General features: G+C 40.1%; 1 protein-coding gene across 1 annotated transcript in view; it reads left to right on the top strand.

The window, feature by feature from the left end:
- The window catches only part of LOC147733118 (uromodulin-like), a 279,622-nt gene that overhangs the window by 213,244 nt on the left and 49,537 nt on the right, over positions 1 to 16,841 (top strand). The window lies entirely within an intron of this gene.

Raw genomic sequence — 16,841 nt, forward strand, 5'->3', positions numbered from 1 at the left:
ACCACAAGCAGCAGCAGCAATGTAAGCTTACAGCACGCACAAGTACAGCACAAGCATCAGCAGCAATGCAAGTTTACATCACACACAAGTACACCACAAGCAGCAACGGCAATGCAAGCTTACATCACACATAAGTACACCACAAGCAGCAGCAGCAATATAAGCTTACATCACACACAAGTACACCACAAGCAGCAGCGGCAATACAAGCTTACATCACACATAAGTACACCACAAGCAGCAGCAGCAATGTAAGCTTACATCACACACAAGTACACCACAAGCAGCAGCGACAATACAAGCTTACATCACACACAAGTACACCACAAGCAGCAACAGCAATGCAAGCTTACATCACACATAAGTACACCACAAGCAGCAGCAGCAATGTAAGCTTACATCACACACAAGTACACCACAAGCAGTAGCCACAATGCAAGCTTACATCACACACAAGTACACCACAAGCAGCAATGGCAATGCAAGCTTACATCACACATAAGTACACCACAAGCAGCAGCAGCAATGTAAGCTTACATCACACACAAGTACACCACAAGCAGCAGCGACAATACAAGCTTACATCACACATAAGTACACCACAAGCAGCAGCAGCAATGCAAGCTTACAACACACACAAGCACACCACAAGCAGCAGCGGCAATGCAAGCTTACATCATACATAAGTACACCACAAGCAGCAGCTGCAATGCAAGCTTACATCACACATAAGTACACCACAAGCAGCAGCGGCAATGTAAGCTTACATCACACACAAGTACACCACAAGCAGCAGCGGCAATGCAAGCTCACTTCACAGTCAAGACAGGTTTTGTGAAATCAACAGAAAGGCAAACATGGAGACAGGAATGTTGGGGCCACTTGACTCGAAAAGTGCATACAGGCAGGGGTGTGCGACATGGTCCTTCTGTCCTTGACAATGTGTGCTGGAAAGAGGGCGCCAGCAGGGAGTTACTCTTAAGACCTTCTGATCCAACAGTGTACTAGGAGGAAGGAGGATGGGAACAGTGGCTGGTACAGAATTTTTGGGGCGGACTCTGCTGATAAGATCTCTGTCATTCTTGAGAACATCTCTGCTCTTCCGTGTTGCCTCTCTGCAGTTTATTCAATAACTTAAACTTCTGAGAGTCGCTTACTCCTTAGACATCCTCAATTAACTCCTACTGCCTGCTTTCCCAGCCTTTGTTACTTTTTGCCACCCTCTCAGCAGCTCCCCGATTTACCCAGACATCTACGCTTGTTTATTGATTATAGCCAGGAGTATACAATAGGGAGCATGGACATGGCCTCCGGAAACAACAACATAAAAGTAGGACATATTAAAAGCATCATTAATTTCTCTCAACGTATTGCTATTATTCCAGCCAGCCCAAATATTTTTTTCTGAAAATGGTATTATTATTATAATTATGAGGCAGGTGTACATTCTAAACTGCATTGGTCCATCAGCATTGGCTAAAACTAGATTGAATTTAATAGAGGCCATCAGAGTATTTTAAAGTAACCTAGATTCGGGGACAGGCCTACATTTTATATATGAGTTCTCCGCCCTGACTGCGGAGGGCCTGTTTAAGGATTGCAGGTAGGTTCCACAGGAGCGTCAGGAATCCGAAGAATACTCCACAGCCTTCCCCTACTGCCTTCCGACTCTATCAAACACTAGAGTACGAGAGACATGCCAGGGGAAAACAGGGAGACAAAACAAGGAAAGTTGGGGGAAAAAAATGGTATGTGATGGTGATCTTCGGGATTGAATGCGTGGTACATCAATGGGGAACTGGTCAACAGGAAGGCTGCAATGAAAGGTGAGTAAGTATACTAGCTTATGACACACTATAAAGAAAACACTAAGACACCTTTACACATAGAAACAACACATACCCTAGGTTCCTAACGTGTCGTTGAATACACATGAGGAGTTTCTATAAGGAACTTCATATGGAGCTGTGACAAAGATGACATAATGTGCTAGTGAGTAATTGTTTACTAAATACAGTAGTAATACTATAGTCTAATCGGTACACTTCTCACTTCAGCTGTCTTGTAGTGAGCTTGAAGAAACATTCACTAATGAGTGGCATGTAAGGAACCTTTAGCCCACTTCTTCTGATGATGGATTGACCATCTATGAAAACCAAAACAACATATGTTAACCGTATGTATGACAAGTCTTAATAAAAGGATATGAGTAGCGCAAAAGCGCTGTTACCGTGATTCCCTGTAGTGAAGATGAAAACTGCACCCACTCTGGTCCACGCAAGAATCACTCCAAATACACGAAGAAGAATTCCAGTAAACGAATCCAGTAAGGGATAAATAAAATACCAAAGGGGGAAGTAGGGCTGAATAGGAGGGGACGGGAAGAAAGGACACTAACTATCTGTCTAAGGAGAAAGGAGGGCTTTATGGTGTCTGTACCAGGCAGCGGAGACCAAGCCCGGCTGCCGGGTAGAGTATACCAGGGAGGCGGAGTAAAATGACGCCCGACCGGACAACGGAGAACAGGCCCGGCTGTCAGGTGAAGTACACTCCGAAGGAAAACACAAAGCTGAGCCCAGCTGGATGGCGGGGCAAAACCCGGCCGCCGGGCGGGACTCAAGGGTAAGGTGGGAAGACAGTTCATGGAAGGTATCGGGAACAAGCAACACAATGGGACACAGGCACCCAAGAATGAACGCCTGAATACAGCGAACCGCTGCTGAATTGAAGCGCAATCCAGGGCCCGCACAGGAACGCGGGGGCCGGTAACGCTCTCTTCGGAGCAGCGAACAACAAACAGGAAGAACCAAAGCAATACGGAAGTCAGGCAGTGGAATCTAGACGGATGCGGAAACAAAGGGAGCTTGACGCAAGAACTTGAAGAGTCGCTCCTAGGTTCATGGTGCTCTAAATAGCGCACTTCTTAAAGGGACAGCGTCTTTATTTATTTATTTATTGACATTTGTAGAGCGCGGCGAATACCCGTGGGCGTCTCGGCGCTAGTTAAGGGATGGATCAGCAACTGGGGTAAAGAAGATATACAAGGCTATTGGTCAAATAACCACGTCTTTAGCTGTTTGCGGAATGTGAACAGAGAGGGACTTGCTCGGATATGTGCAGGAAGGGTGTTCCAGAGTCTAGGGGCGGCAACCAGGAAACGCCTGTCGCCCCAGGTGACTGTTCTAGTTCTAGAGCTTTAGGAGTCTCGAGGCATGACATCCTGCAGTTGTAAACTTAGTGTGAACTCGAAGGGGCCGATGATGATGTCGGTTGGGCCAATACTGTTGTGCCATCGGTCCCACCGACATCTCTAACCATGGTCAGATCGCCCCATTAGCATGTGGTCGGTTAGGCCGCATTGGCCCAGGGACCGACGGACAACCTAGGACAGGCTCACAGAGCCCGTCAGGTGGTTGCTCTGATTGCATCACCCCAAATGAACGTCGTGCCTTATCAGGCACTGCCATAGGGAACACGATCCACCTTTCCACCAGCCATTTCACAACGACTCTTCGGACGTGAAAAGGCTGGCAGAAAAGCTTTTTGGGCCCCTAGCAGGGCCCCTGTCTCCATGGCCCTTGGCTAGAGGCCTTGGGGCACCTGTGATGCCCCCAAACATCCCTCCATCATGTGGCTGGCATCACAACGGGGTGCAGGGATGTTTAGAAACATGCCCCTTTGCATTTGGACTTATGCAGCGGCCTTTCCAGGGCCGCAGCATAAGCCTCAATACAAATAGGCATGTTTCTGACCACATACAAGGCGGTCTGATCCTAATTTGACAGGTGGGACCACCGACTACCGGTCGGTCCTGTTCCTGCAACGGTGGCTGTCCGAACGCTCATCCGACCACCATCATAATTGGCCCCATTGTTTGCAAATATAAAAATAGTAAACTTACACAAAAGTGTAGGTTTTCCTTTGTGAATGAGGCCCACAGTTTCTTACTTTTGTCGAATAACTCCGGATGACATTAGCACAGAGGGTTCAGAATATTTATGCAGAAAAGTACTGCTTAGCTGCTGAGTAAATATGTAGTTTATTTTCTATGTCTCTGATTTGCTGAAGAAATCATAAATTTCTTCAAACCACAAATAAACTGCAGAATAGTTGATTTGATAGGCAAAAATTTTTCAAAGAAAACCTTGATTCTGGGGTGAGAGAGATTTTAGAAGACATTCCTATTGTACTAGATATGCTGCCTAATTTCCTAATTATTTTGCTGCCCATTTGGGATTTAAATATTTTTCTGACTTTTTCACACATTGCCTCATGAAACTGAGGTTTAACACCCTCTCTGATCCAGTAAATGTGGTAGGTTTCAGTCAGATACAAATTTTGGGGTGTCTAAATTTTGGGGCGATGCTTTTTCCCACAGTTTCATAAGTCCCGGTGGTGCCTATTGTCAAACACTTACTTCTTCAAAATATTCCCATTTCTTACCCCAAAATCTTGCTATTTTTAAAGATCCACATTGTAATACAGCCTGTGTGAAGAAAACTGGAGCTATTTTGTCTGAAAAATGGTTTCCTATATCACAGGTAACTAATTATAATATTAATGTTGGTGCAAGTCAGGAACTCATTAATCTAAGCATTCATTTAATCAAATCCCCAAAGACAGTCTTACATAACACCTAAGGCCTATTGGATGAGCAGTAGGTGCCTGTACAGTTGACAGATAACAGATTTTGATTTTTACCCAATTCGATTATACTCATTTTATCAATCTCAGAAGTATGAAAGGCTGAGTAGATCTGCCGGGATTCATACCAGGGACCATGGAGTTTCATGATCTTCTTACTGGAGTGGATGTTTACGTTCACTAAGGCGCCAGACCTAGTCATCACCACTTATGTGTTTTCGTACTTGTAATATATATTTATTTAAATGTTCCTTCACCATAGAGGAGATTCCCTTAAGCAGTAGAACACTTATTTTTCGGTTCATAACAGACAAATATAGGTATTGCCGCTGCTTAAAAATTCCTGTGCAGATGCCACCTTTCTCAGTAAGTGCCACGCTATTTCCCTTCTCTCCCTCCTAGTCACAATGTTTGAAAAGTAAATAAATACTCACCTCTCTTCTTTTCTGGAAGCTAATCCCATTTGTGACCCTAGCCACTCAGATTTTCATTCCTTTCACTGTACCGAGAGTGCCCTAATTTCCATTCTGAAATTCATACGTATTAAAGTGGACCATAGCCAATCAATAGCCTTGATTTTACTTGAACTCTCAGCACATAAAATTCCGATCTCACATCTTCCTCAGGTCGAAATACAGGGCAATGCTTTGTCATGGATCTCTTCATTTCATCATGTCTCAGACTTTCTACTTACCTCCTTTCAAAGAGAACCCAAACAAACAGCTCCTCAAGGCTCTTCTTTAAGCCCTACGCTATTTAATGTTTAGGACCGCCCCTTAGCACAACTCATTTTGTGCTATTGCCTATATTGTTCATGACAAATCGCAGAACACCCGAATTCTGTTTTGACTCAATGACTTTACTACAAGCAAAAAACTGAATTTTCATGACTGTCTTTTGTATGTTGTTTGTGGAATGTTTTTTTAAGCACAAAACAGATATGACTGAAATTCATCTATTTGGAAAATTGACCATACTTTGGTGCCATAACTTGTGGCCTGAGAACCTTAGTTGATCACCTATTCCAATTTTGAAAGCCCATACTCTGGGATTTTGAATTGGCAAAGATCTTACACTGTCCACTGAGGTCAGCAAAATCTCTTCTACATTTTTCCATCAACCATATCTCCTTTGACAAATGTTTCCATTCTTACCATTTACTGTGAGGGAGTACGGTAGACCTTAATTCTGTCTATGCTGGGCTACTGAGGCACCCTCTAAAATGTATTTCCAGAAATATATTTCCAGAATTCAAATGATTCAGAACATGCCCATACACCCAATTTTCTTTCTTCCTCATAGTTCGGAAATTTCTCTTTACATGGCTACACTTCTCTGGCTTCCCATCTCATACAGTATCCTCTTCAAGACCCTTTGTGTGGTTCATTGGGCCTTTTATAATTTTTGTCCCCTTTACCTCTGAACCAATTTGGTCACTTATGCTCCTGCTGGATATCTCAGATCAGTCGCTCTTTGTCTATTTCCAATTCCTCGCTTTCGCTGTCAGAGATTTGGGAAAATGAGCTTTCACCTAACTTGCTATCATGCGATAAAATTGCGATTAAGTTCTGACTCATCTCCAATCACCTTGTCTACCAGAAGTCCCAAAAACCTGGCTTTTTGCAGTTGATTCTTTTTTTTATCGTAGTCTTCTGCTTTCTCATTGAGGATTCACTAGGGTCAGTATACCCTTTTGGGTGATTTTCATGCTACATAAATGTGTAGAATAGAAAGGAATATCACACAATATAGTCCTAATACTACACCATGGAAAGTTCACCATATCTTAAGGTGCTATAAAATGGGAAAATGTCTAAGGTGGTTGAAGGCAAACCCAAATATCTTTCCAGGCAGTGATTTGGTTGACAATACTGCCAAGAGTGTTTTTCTTCCAGGGCAAATTTGGTCTGCAATATTTGTCCTGGAATAAATTAATTTCTTTAAAGAAAACCGGTAAGGACCACTTGAAGTAGATGTATTACTTATTTAGCGAACCACGGCATCCAACATACATGTCTGTCAAGATTTTTTTTTCTATTGCTCTTTATTACATTTTCTGTTTTGAAATCAAATAATACAATCAGATTGCAGCACATTGTACATGATCTTATATCAGCCATCTGACAGTCAATATATATTGCCCAGTAACCCACTTTTGGGATCATCTCCCTTCACTTATTTCAGTAGCAACATTTATCTTTATTTATCTTGTCGGATCACTGACATAATATCGACAGACAAAATTTTGACCTACAAAAATATTGAGTTAAAAATATAGAATGTCAGAATATCTACTGCCTATCTACAAACAGGTAGGTACAAAAATATCGACTCCAAAATATCGATTGTAAAAAATATAGACTGTCAAAATATCGAATTTTTTTAAATGTCTTAAAATTAAATAATAAGTAATATAATAATAAACATAATTAATTTAAACATACTTAAAATATTTAAATAAATCTAAAATTAATATATAATTAATGTAACTTTAAAATACCCCCCAAACAAAATGAATACATATATATATATGTATATATATATATATATATATATATATATATATATATATATATACATATATATATATATATATATATATATATATATATATATATAAACGCTCAAAACTCCCCTGGAACCAGCACTCCCCAATGTACCGGGGCACCGCCGATCCGAACAAACGAAAGCTGACCCAGTCTTGAGGTGAATAGAATATTTTTATTCAATTTTGTTGCATCGCCACCAGCATAACGTTTCGGCCTGCTTAAAGGCCTTGGTCACATGACGCTAAGGGTGGGACAGACTGTTTTTAAAGTGCTAGTGCATGGATACAAAGACACATCATTGGTTGAACACAAGTGCATGGTAATGGACATAGAAGACATGTCAGTGACCACGTTAAAAAGCCAATAAATGTACAATATCAAAAAATGTTAAAAACTAATTTACATATGTACAAATGGCAAGATAGATTTTAAATACATAAACTCCATCCAACGGGGAAAGATAACCCCGTATATCAAAAAAGGGATTAATATTGATGAATATCGTCACAAGCAAAATGTGGTAGCCTGTAGGAATCGCAACAATGTTCAATTTCCTAATGTAATTATGTTACCAACATTTTACATCAATACAACCCTGCCATATGGCGATTGTAGATATAATATAACCCAAGTGAGTAAGTACACCAAGTCATGTTCCATTGTTATGTTAACCAAGCCAATTATAGCATATATATATATATATATATATATATATATATATATATACACACATATTATTAAAAAAACATATACAATATTTTTACTGTGGGACAGCGAGAGGTTTAAATTTAATATACCCACTCCAGTGAGCGCAACCGTAGGAAAAACATTGGATAGCGTAGAGATAAAAATTACTATTCCAACTCCAAAGAGCGCAACAGTGGGGAAAACGTTGGATAGCGTAGAGGTAAAAAATTTCTATTCCTACTCCAAAGAGTGCAACAGTAGAGAAAGCATTGGATAGCGTAGGGGTTAAAATTACTATTCCAACTCCAGAGAGCGCAATAGTAGGGAAAGCGTTGGATAGCGTAGGGGTAAAAATTACGATTCCCACTCCAGAGAGTGCAACAGTAGGGAAAGCGTTGGATAGTGGGAGGGTAAAAATTACTATTCCCACTCCAGTGAGTGCAACAGTAGAGAAAGCGTTGGATAGCGTAGGGGTAAAAATTACTATTCCCACTCCAGTGAGTGCAACAGTAGGGAAAGCATTGGATAGCGTAGAGGTAAAAATTACTATTCCCACTCCAGTGAGTGCAACAGTAGGGAAAGCGTTGGATAGCGTAGGGGTTAAAATTACTATTCCAACTCCAGAGAGTGCAACAGTAGGGAAAGCATTGGATAGTGGAAGAGTAAAAATTACTATTCCCACTCCAGAGAGCGCAACAGTAGGGAAAGTGTTGGATAGCATAGGAGTAAAAATTACTATTCCCACTCCAGAGAGTGCAACAGTAGGGAAAGCGTTGGATAGTGGGAGGGTAAAAATGACTATTCCCACTCCAGTGAGTGCAACAGTAGAGAAAGCGTTGGATAGCGTATGGGTAAAAATTACTATTCCCACTCCAGTGAGTGCAGCAGTAGGGAAAGCATTGGATAGCGTAAGAGTAAAAATTACTATTCTCACTCCAGTAAGTGCAACAGTAGAGAAAGCGTTGGATAGCGTAGGGGTAAAAATTACTATTCCCACTCCAGTGAGTGCACCATTAGGCAAAACGTTGGATAGTGTGGGGGTTAAAATTACTATTCCAACTCCAGACAGTGCAACAGTAGGGAAAGCGTTGGATAGTGGGAGAGTAAAAATTACTATTCCCACTCCAGAGAGCACAACAGTAGGGAAAGCGTTGGATAGCGTAGGGGAAAAAATTACTATACCCAATCCAGAGAGTGCAGCAGTAGGGAAAGCATTAGATAGTGGGAGGATAAAAATTACTATTCCCACTCCAGTGAGTGCTACAGTAGAGAAAGCGGTGGATAGCGTAGGGGTAAAAATTACTATTCCCACTCCAGTGAGTGCAACAGTAGGGAAAGCATTGGATATCGTAGGGGTAAAAATTACTATTCCCACTCCAGTTTGTGCAACAGTAGGGAAAGCGTTGGATAGCATAGGGTTGAAAATTACTATTCCCACTCCAGAGAGTGCAACAGCAGGGAAAACATTGGATAGCGTACAGGTAAAAATTACTATTCCCACTCCAGTGAGTGCAACAGTAGGGAAAACGTTGGATAGCGTAGGGGTAAAAATTTCTATTCCCACTCCAGTGAGTGCAACAGTAGGGAAAGCGTTGGATAGCGTAGGGGTAAAAATTACTATTCCCCCTCCAGTGAGTGCAACAGTAGGGAAAACGTTGGATAGCTTAGGGGTAAAAATTACTATTCCCACTCCAGAGAGTGCAACAGTAGGGAAAACATTGGATAGCGTACAGGTACAAATTACAACTCCCACTCCAGTGAGTGCAACAGTAGGGAAAACGTTGGATAGCGTAGGGGTAAAAATTTCTATTCCAACTCCAGAGAGTGCAACAGTAGGGAAAGCGTTGGATAGTGGGAGGGTAAAAATTACTATTCACACTCCAGAGAGTGCAACAGTAGGGAAATCGTTGGATAGTGGGAGGGTAAAAATTACTATTCCCACTCCAGAGAGTGCAACAGTAGGGAAAGCGTTTGATAGTGCAGGGGAAAAAATGACTATTCCCACTCCAGTGAGTGTAACAGTAGGGAAAGTAAATACTTCATATATTTGAAAATAAATTAAGTATTAATACCAAATACAAATTAAATAAAATTAATTCCCAATATAAGATATTATATTAATTATTCAATTTAAAACAATACCATTAATTTGATTACTAAAAAATAATTACCTATTAATACAAAATATTTACAAATAACAATGCATTATTAATACATTTAAAAATAATTAACAATTAATTCAAATTAAAAACCAATTTATATATGAATACATTTAATTAATTACAATTAAATGAGTTCCCACCCAATTCCCATATAAACCCACAACCCACTACAAAAAGTAAATACATAAAATTAACATAATTATCAATTAATCAATTAATATAAATTAATTACCAATTAAAACTAAATAATTACCAATTAAAAATTAAGTTAAAATTAAATCTAAATAAATACCAATACAAATAAATATTTTAAATTATTTATAATTAAATTACTTCCCACACTATTACCCTATAAAACCACAACCCACTCCAGAAAATAAATGAATAAAATTAACATATTTATCAATTAATGAAAATTAATTACTAATTATATTTTAATTAATTTCCAATCAATAATTAATTAACAAATAATTGAACATAAATACCAATAATTTAATATATTTAATTAATTATAATTAAATTACTTCCCACCATATTTCCCTATAAACCCACAACCCGCTCCAGACAATAAAAAAATAAAATTCACATAATTAGCAATTAATACAAGTTAATTACCAATTATATTATAATTAATTGCCAATTAATAATTAATTAACAATTAATTGTACATAAATACCAATAAATTAATGTTTTAATTAATTATAATTAAATTACTTCCCACCCTATTCCCCTATAAACCCACAATCCGCTCCTGAAAATAAATAAATACAATTCACATAATTATCAAATAATCAATTAATAAAAATTAATTACCAATTATATTTTATATTAATTGCCAATAATAATTAATTAACAATTAATTGTACATAAATACCAATACATTAAAATATTTAATTAATTATAATTAAATTACTTCCGACCCTATTCCCCTATAAACCTACAACCTGCTCCAGAAAATAAATAAATAACATTCACACAATTATCAATTAATCAATTAATAAAAATTAATTACCAATTATATTTTAATTAATTGCCAATTAATAATTAATTAACAATTAAATGTACATAAATACCAATCAATTAAAATATTTAATTAATTATGATTACATTACTTCCCACCCTATTCCCCTATAAACCCACAACCCGCTCCAGAATTATATTACGCAAAAATTAAATACCATAAATTGACTTAGTTACTTACCTAAAATTCGATATTTTTGTTGTCTATATTCTGTCCCTCGATATTTTTTTCGTCCATATTCTGTCCCTCAATATTTTTGCTGTCTATATTCTGTCCCTCGATATTTTTTTCGTCCATATTCTGTCCCTCAATATTTTTGCTGTCTATATTCTGTCCCTCGATATTTTTTTCGTCCATATTCTGTCCCTCAATATTTTTGCTGTCTATATTCTGTCCCTCGATATTTCTGTTGTCTATATTCTGTTCATTCGATATTCTGTCCATTCTATATTTTTGATTCGATATTATTGTCCTTCTATTTGATATTTTTGTAGTCTATATTTTGTCTTGTCGATATTCTGTCTACTCGATATTTACAACTCGATATTTCACTACCTCGATATTTTTGTACTCGATATTATGTCTGTATACCATCTTGTCATAGTCTAACAATTCAAGCAAAAACGTCTAGCCCACACATGCCCACCACAAAATACACAAATCTCTTGACCTCATAAACTTCCAGTTATTAATCAGTGTATATTGATCTAGCATTTCTCTTGCTGGCTTTTTGCTGGGGGGGGGGAGTTGGTGGGAGCCCAAGCAATCCCTAAAAGGGAAACTCAGAAGAAATACTGACAGAGGAAGAGGAAGAGTGGAGAGGGGGTGAAGGAGTGGAAAGGGCGCTTTTTTTCTTAGCAGCAGTTCAACACTTGACATTTGGTGTTACCTCCCAGCATCTCCCCTACATTAACATAAACATCACAGACGCCTGCAAATCTGTAAGCACCCAGTATCACCATGGCAAAACATACAGGCTACAGGGTAGCATGATGGCATTGAAACCACAATCCTGGAGGAGGTCCGCAATCATCTTTGAAGAATCCACCAAGAGCTCGACCTCCTTGGAAACTGCTGCCACATTCATGGAACACCGACAAACTACAAGTCTATGATAACTTCATCCTGCCCTGGCCCCTTGCCTACTGACCACCTGGACTGCATACCACCTTTACTAATCTCATCACGGAATTCGTTCTCACGCTTGCCATCAACTCCAGAGCCTATTTAGAACTGTGCAACTTCAACTTCCACCCAGAAGACAGGACCGACCACAACTCCACTGCACTCTTCACACGCCTGAGGGACATCGGCCTAACCCAACTTATCACTGCTCCCACACAAAATGCAGAACACACACTGGACACCATCTTCACCACTAGTGACAGCATCAAATACATAGCCACCATGCTGCTTACATGGACCGACCACTTCATCATCCATTTCAAGATCGACACACCTCAAATCAACGCCTCTACCAGCACCTGCCTCACAAGCTGCAGCTCAGGCAAAATCTTTAAAGCAGACTGGTTTGGTTCCCTCACCACAGATCAACTGAACCACATGACCTCGAAAAGCATATCACAAACTCCTACACTGGACCAGGAACTGCGCAGACTCCCATGCACCCATCAAACCCAACAAACAAACCCGATCTAACAAGCAAGCCAACTGGTACACAGAGCCCTCTGAGAATCAAAACAACACAGCAAACAACTAGAAAGGTAATTGAGAAGTTGAACCAGCCACTATACCACCAACAGATCCACATACAAGACTGATCTCAGACACCACCACCAGCAAATATGTGACACCAAGAAACGTGCACTAGCTGAACTCATGGAAGAAAGCTCTAACAGTAGCAAAGAAATCTTCTCAATCAAAGAAGGACTACACCTCACCCTCCACAAGTGTCAACAACATCCTCCCCTCACAAGAAATCTGCTATGACCTATTAACCTTCTTCCATAGCAAAATCACCAATATGTGCACCATCTTCCCACACCAAAAGGCCCTGCCAACCTCACTGCGAAACTACCAATCACCAACCAAGACAACAACCTGATTTATAAAGACAAAGCATCAATCATACGGATCATCCACTGAGGTGCCCCAAAGGATCCATGTCCTCACTACATCTACAATTTAGGAACGTCCCCAATAAGCACCTCCCTCTCCCACATCATTAACACCTCCATCTGACCTGCCATATTCCCAGACGACTGGAAACACGCAGAAGTCAACGCTGTCCTATAAAAAACATCAGCCAACCCAAACTTCTGCCTAACATGTCTCCTCCAGGACCCAGTCAAAGTGATGAAGAAGGCCATCAATAAATAACTCTCAACCCACCTTGAGGCCCACCATCCACTGGAAAACACCCAATCTGGCTTCCAAAATAACCACAGCACTGAAACAGTAGTCACTGCAGCCACCAACAACATTAGGACCATCCTGGACCACAGAGAAACAGCAGTCCTCATCCTACTCAACCTACCTATCTGCTGCCTTCAACATCGTCTCCCACTGCACTCTGACCAGAAGACTCCACGATATAGGCATCCAAGGATCTACACTCCATTGAATCTGCTCCTTCATTATATGAAGAACCCATAGAGTTAGTATGCCATCATTCTCATCAGAAACCAAGAAACTGGTCTACGGAGTCCCCAAGGCATCTTCCATCAGCCCCATCCTTTTCAACATTTATATGAGCCCCGCTAGCAAGCATTATTGGATATCAAGGCATCTCCATCATACCATATGCATATGACACCCAGCTCATTCTCTCCTTGACAGACAAGACTACCACCTCCAGAATCAACTTCACCAACTGCATGACCATAGTAGCAGACTGCATGTGAATAAACTGCCTGAAGCTCAATTCCGATAAGATGGAAGTCATAATTTTCGGTAACAGGACTTCCCCCCGAGTCTCCACCTGGTGGCCTTTTGCAGTAGTGCCACGAATACGCTAGAAACCTTAGATGACAAATTCTCCAGGATGACAAAACTCAATGCAATGAGCACCTCCTGATTCCACATCCTAAGCATGCTACGTAAGATCTTCAAGTGGCTGCCCAGAAGATCAGACAGACCAACACCCAAGCAATTATCAGAGGCAGGCTTGACTCTGGCAGTGCACTGCATGTTCAAATCTCCAAGCTACTCCTACAAAGACATTAGAACACCTCAACAAGACTCATACTAGACCTTCCACTCCGCACCCACATTACACTGCAGATAGAGATCTCCATTGGCTCGCCATTCACAAACACATCAAATTCAAACTACTCACTCACACTTACAAATCCCAGCACTACATAGGACCAACAACCTCATACACTTTCAACAGCTGACAAGACATCTACGCTCTGCCTCACACTTGCATACAACCCCTGAACTCACAGAAACAAGGCAGGAGGGCACTCCTCCTACATCGCACCCAAAATTTGGGAAAGTCTCCCACTGCACATCTGAGCTATCTTATTTTCGATCTAGGCATGATAATGTGACAACTCCCCTTCTACTGCAAGATCCATGGGCCTAGGCCGGCATACAGACACTTCCAATTAAACAAAACAGCCATGCATGCAAACACTTTTACTTAAGTAAAAGCTACTTATAATGTTGATTGTTCCTCATTGAATCCTTCATAGAAGTTATATACACTTAACATTCCTGAGCTTGTGTGGGATCCCATTTACATTTCCAAACAATATTATTTTTTATAATACAGACAATTTTATGAAACAAATGTTTACAAACCTATCTGGAGATAGGAGGAGGGTGGGATAGTGAACCGGGTGGAGTGTGCATTTCCTTTGGGAAGGCTCCACAAAGCACCAGTTCACCCACTGCCCATTATACAACTTTGTGGCAGCAGGAATGGTTTTTCAGTGATATGCAGAATGTGTAGAAACATGAATAAAGATTCTAACTATCTATAATTACCTAAGGATTGCAAAAAAACATGTTGACATAAATATATCCTTTCTGCATGTCACTGCACGGCTAGTTAAACAGAGCAGAAGAAAGAAAACCACATTTTTGTTTTCCCTCTTTAAACAGTCACACTAATTAAGCTCAGTGACCTGACCTGCATTTCCCCTCAGCTGCTAACACTGCCAGTAGGCATTGTGACCTCAGAACTCAACTGAAATAGGTTATTACAGTTAAGCACCTATGTAGCATCACAAGTAACCTTTTATATAACCGATAAAGTACCCCCTGCAATACATTATAAGGATATTGCAATTCACAGAGGAATTCCATAATCATTTTGAGGAATTACTCCGAAGGCAAGTTCCTTTATAAGGTTATGAAACTCCCATGTGACTTGCAAAACCATTATCATGTGCCCCAGGGGATACTTTATCCCATATAATATATGTACACCGTTACCTTTCCCACAAACCACTTAAAACCTTGGTGTGTAGCTGTTTCATATGAAAGAGTGAGCATGTTTGCAAACATGAAGAATAAAAATAAAACCAGTAGTGCACACATCACATCAAAACCTTGTTATCTATTCGTTGCAAACATATTTTAGAAGCAGTTCAATACAAGTCAGGTTAAAAAAAAAACTTGCTACAGTAGCTCAGAACATGTAGAAACATGCGTAAAGATTCTAGATTTTCTCTGTCTATGCATTGCAAACAAATAAACATATTCTCTCTCGTCCTTATTGTAAGCTACGGAAATAGAGCAGAAGAAAGAACAGCAACATTCTGGTTGTTGATTTAAACACTGCTTTATTTATGCTCTGTTACCCGACCTGCCTTTCACCTCGGCTGCTGTCTCTGGCAGTAGACATTGTCACGTCAGAACTCAGCAGTAATAACCGTATATTAGTTGAGTTCTGATGTATTTTCTTTATAATCATTGACTTGGTATGTCACAAGTCGACAATTATAAAGAAATCAGTGACTGTTGCTTGGTATACTGGAGTTGCAAAATCCCATGTATTACATGAATAGATCTCCAGGTGAAGGCCTTGAAAATGTTTGAAATGTAAACATTTCTTATTCACTTTTTACCCGCAATGAGCTTCTGTTCCAAGTAGGGACCTAATAGTTTTCGACAACATAGAGCTATATAATGAAATATCCACTTAGAAATGAATCGATTAGAAGGGGCTAACTTCGTATGAATGGACCCACACTTAACAATGAGCCTTTGGACTTTTGTTAGGATCTTCAGTCCTATCCAGACAGACATGAAGGACCCTTTATCATCAATTGAGAACAGATATCCTTCCACTGTACAGCCAAATATGGTTAGGTCACGGCCTGATCCAGCGCATGCGCTGGTCTGGCCGAGACATTTAGTAGCTGCCTTGAAAAGTGCTACTTTTCCAGTGACCAGCTTACTATCATGTGCACAAGCGCGCGCGTGACATGTACAGCTGCCATTTGGCTTCACAACTCCTGGCTGGGTTGGCCGTCAATGCTTGTTTTTATAGCACGCAGTTTTAAAAACACAGGTATTATTCTTCATAACACTTTGTGCCGCGTCCTATACAAACGCAATTAAATTTGTTTTGCCAAGATTTCAAACTTGACACCTGGTCGTGCATAATTTTACTTTCTGGACCACCCCGAGTTTCGAGACACACATCCCTCTATGTGGGGGTGTGTAAACATAGAGCGAGAGTGTCTGAGTGTGTGTGCCAGTTAAGCTTGAAGCACACTTTTAACGTTCTCCATTACACCGCCCTTTACCTTACAGACAACGTCACCCAAAATATAATCTTTGCTTCTGAAATGCTTTGTACTG

This window comes from Lissotriton vulgaris, chromosome 2_1, assembly GCF_964263255.1.
Source record: "Lissotriton vulgaris chromosome 2_1, aLisVul1.2, whole genome shotgun sequence".
Lineage (NCBI taxonomy): Eukaryota > Metazoa > Chordata > Amphibia > Caudata > Salamandridae > Lissotriton > Lissotriton vulgaris.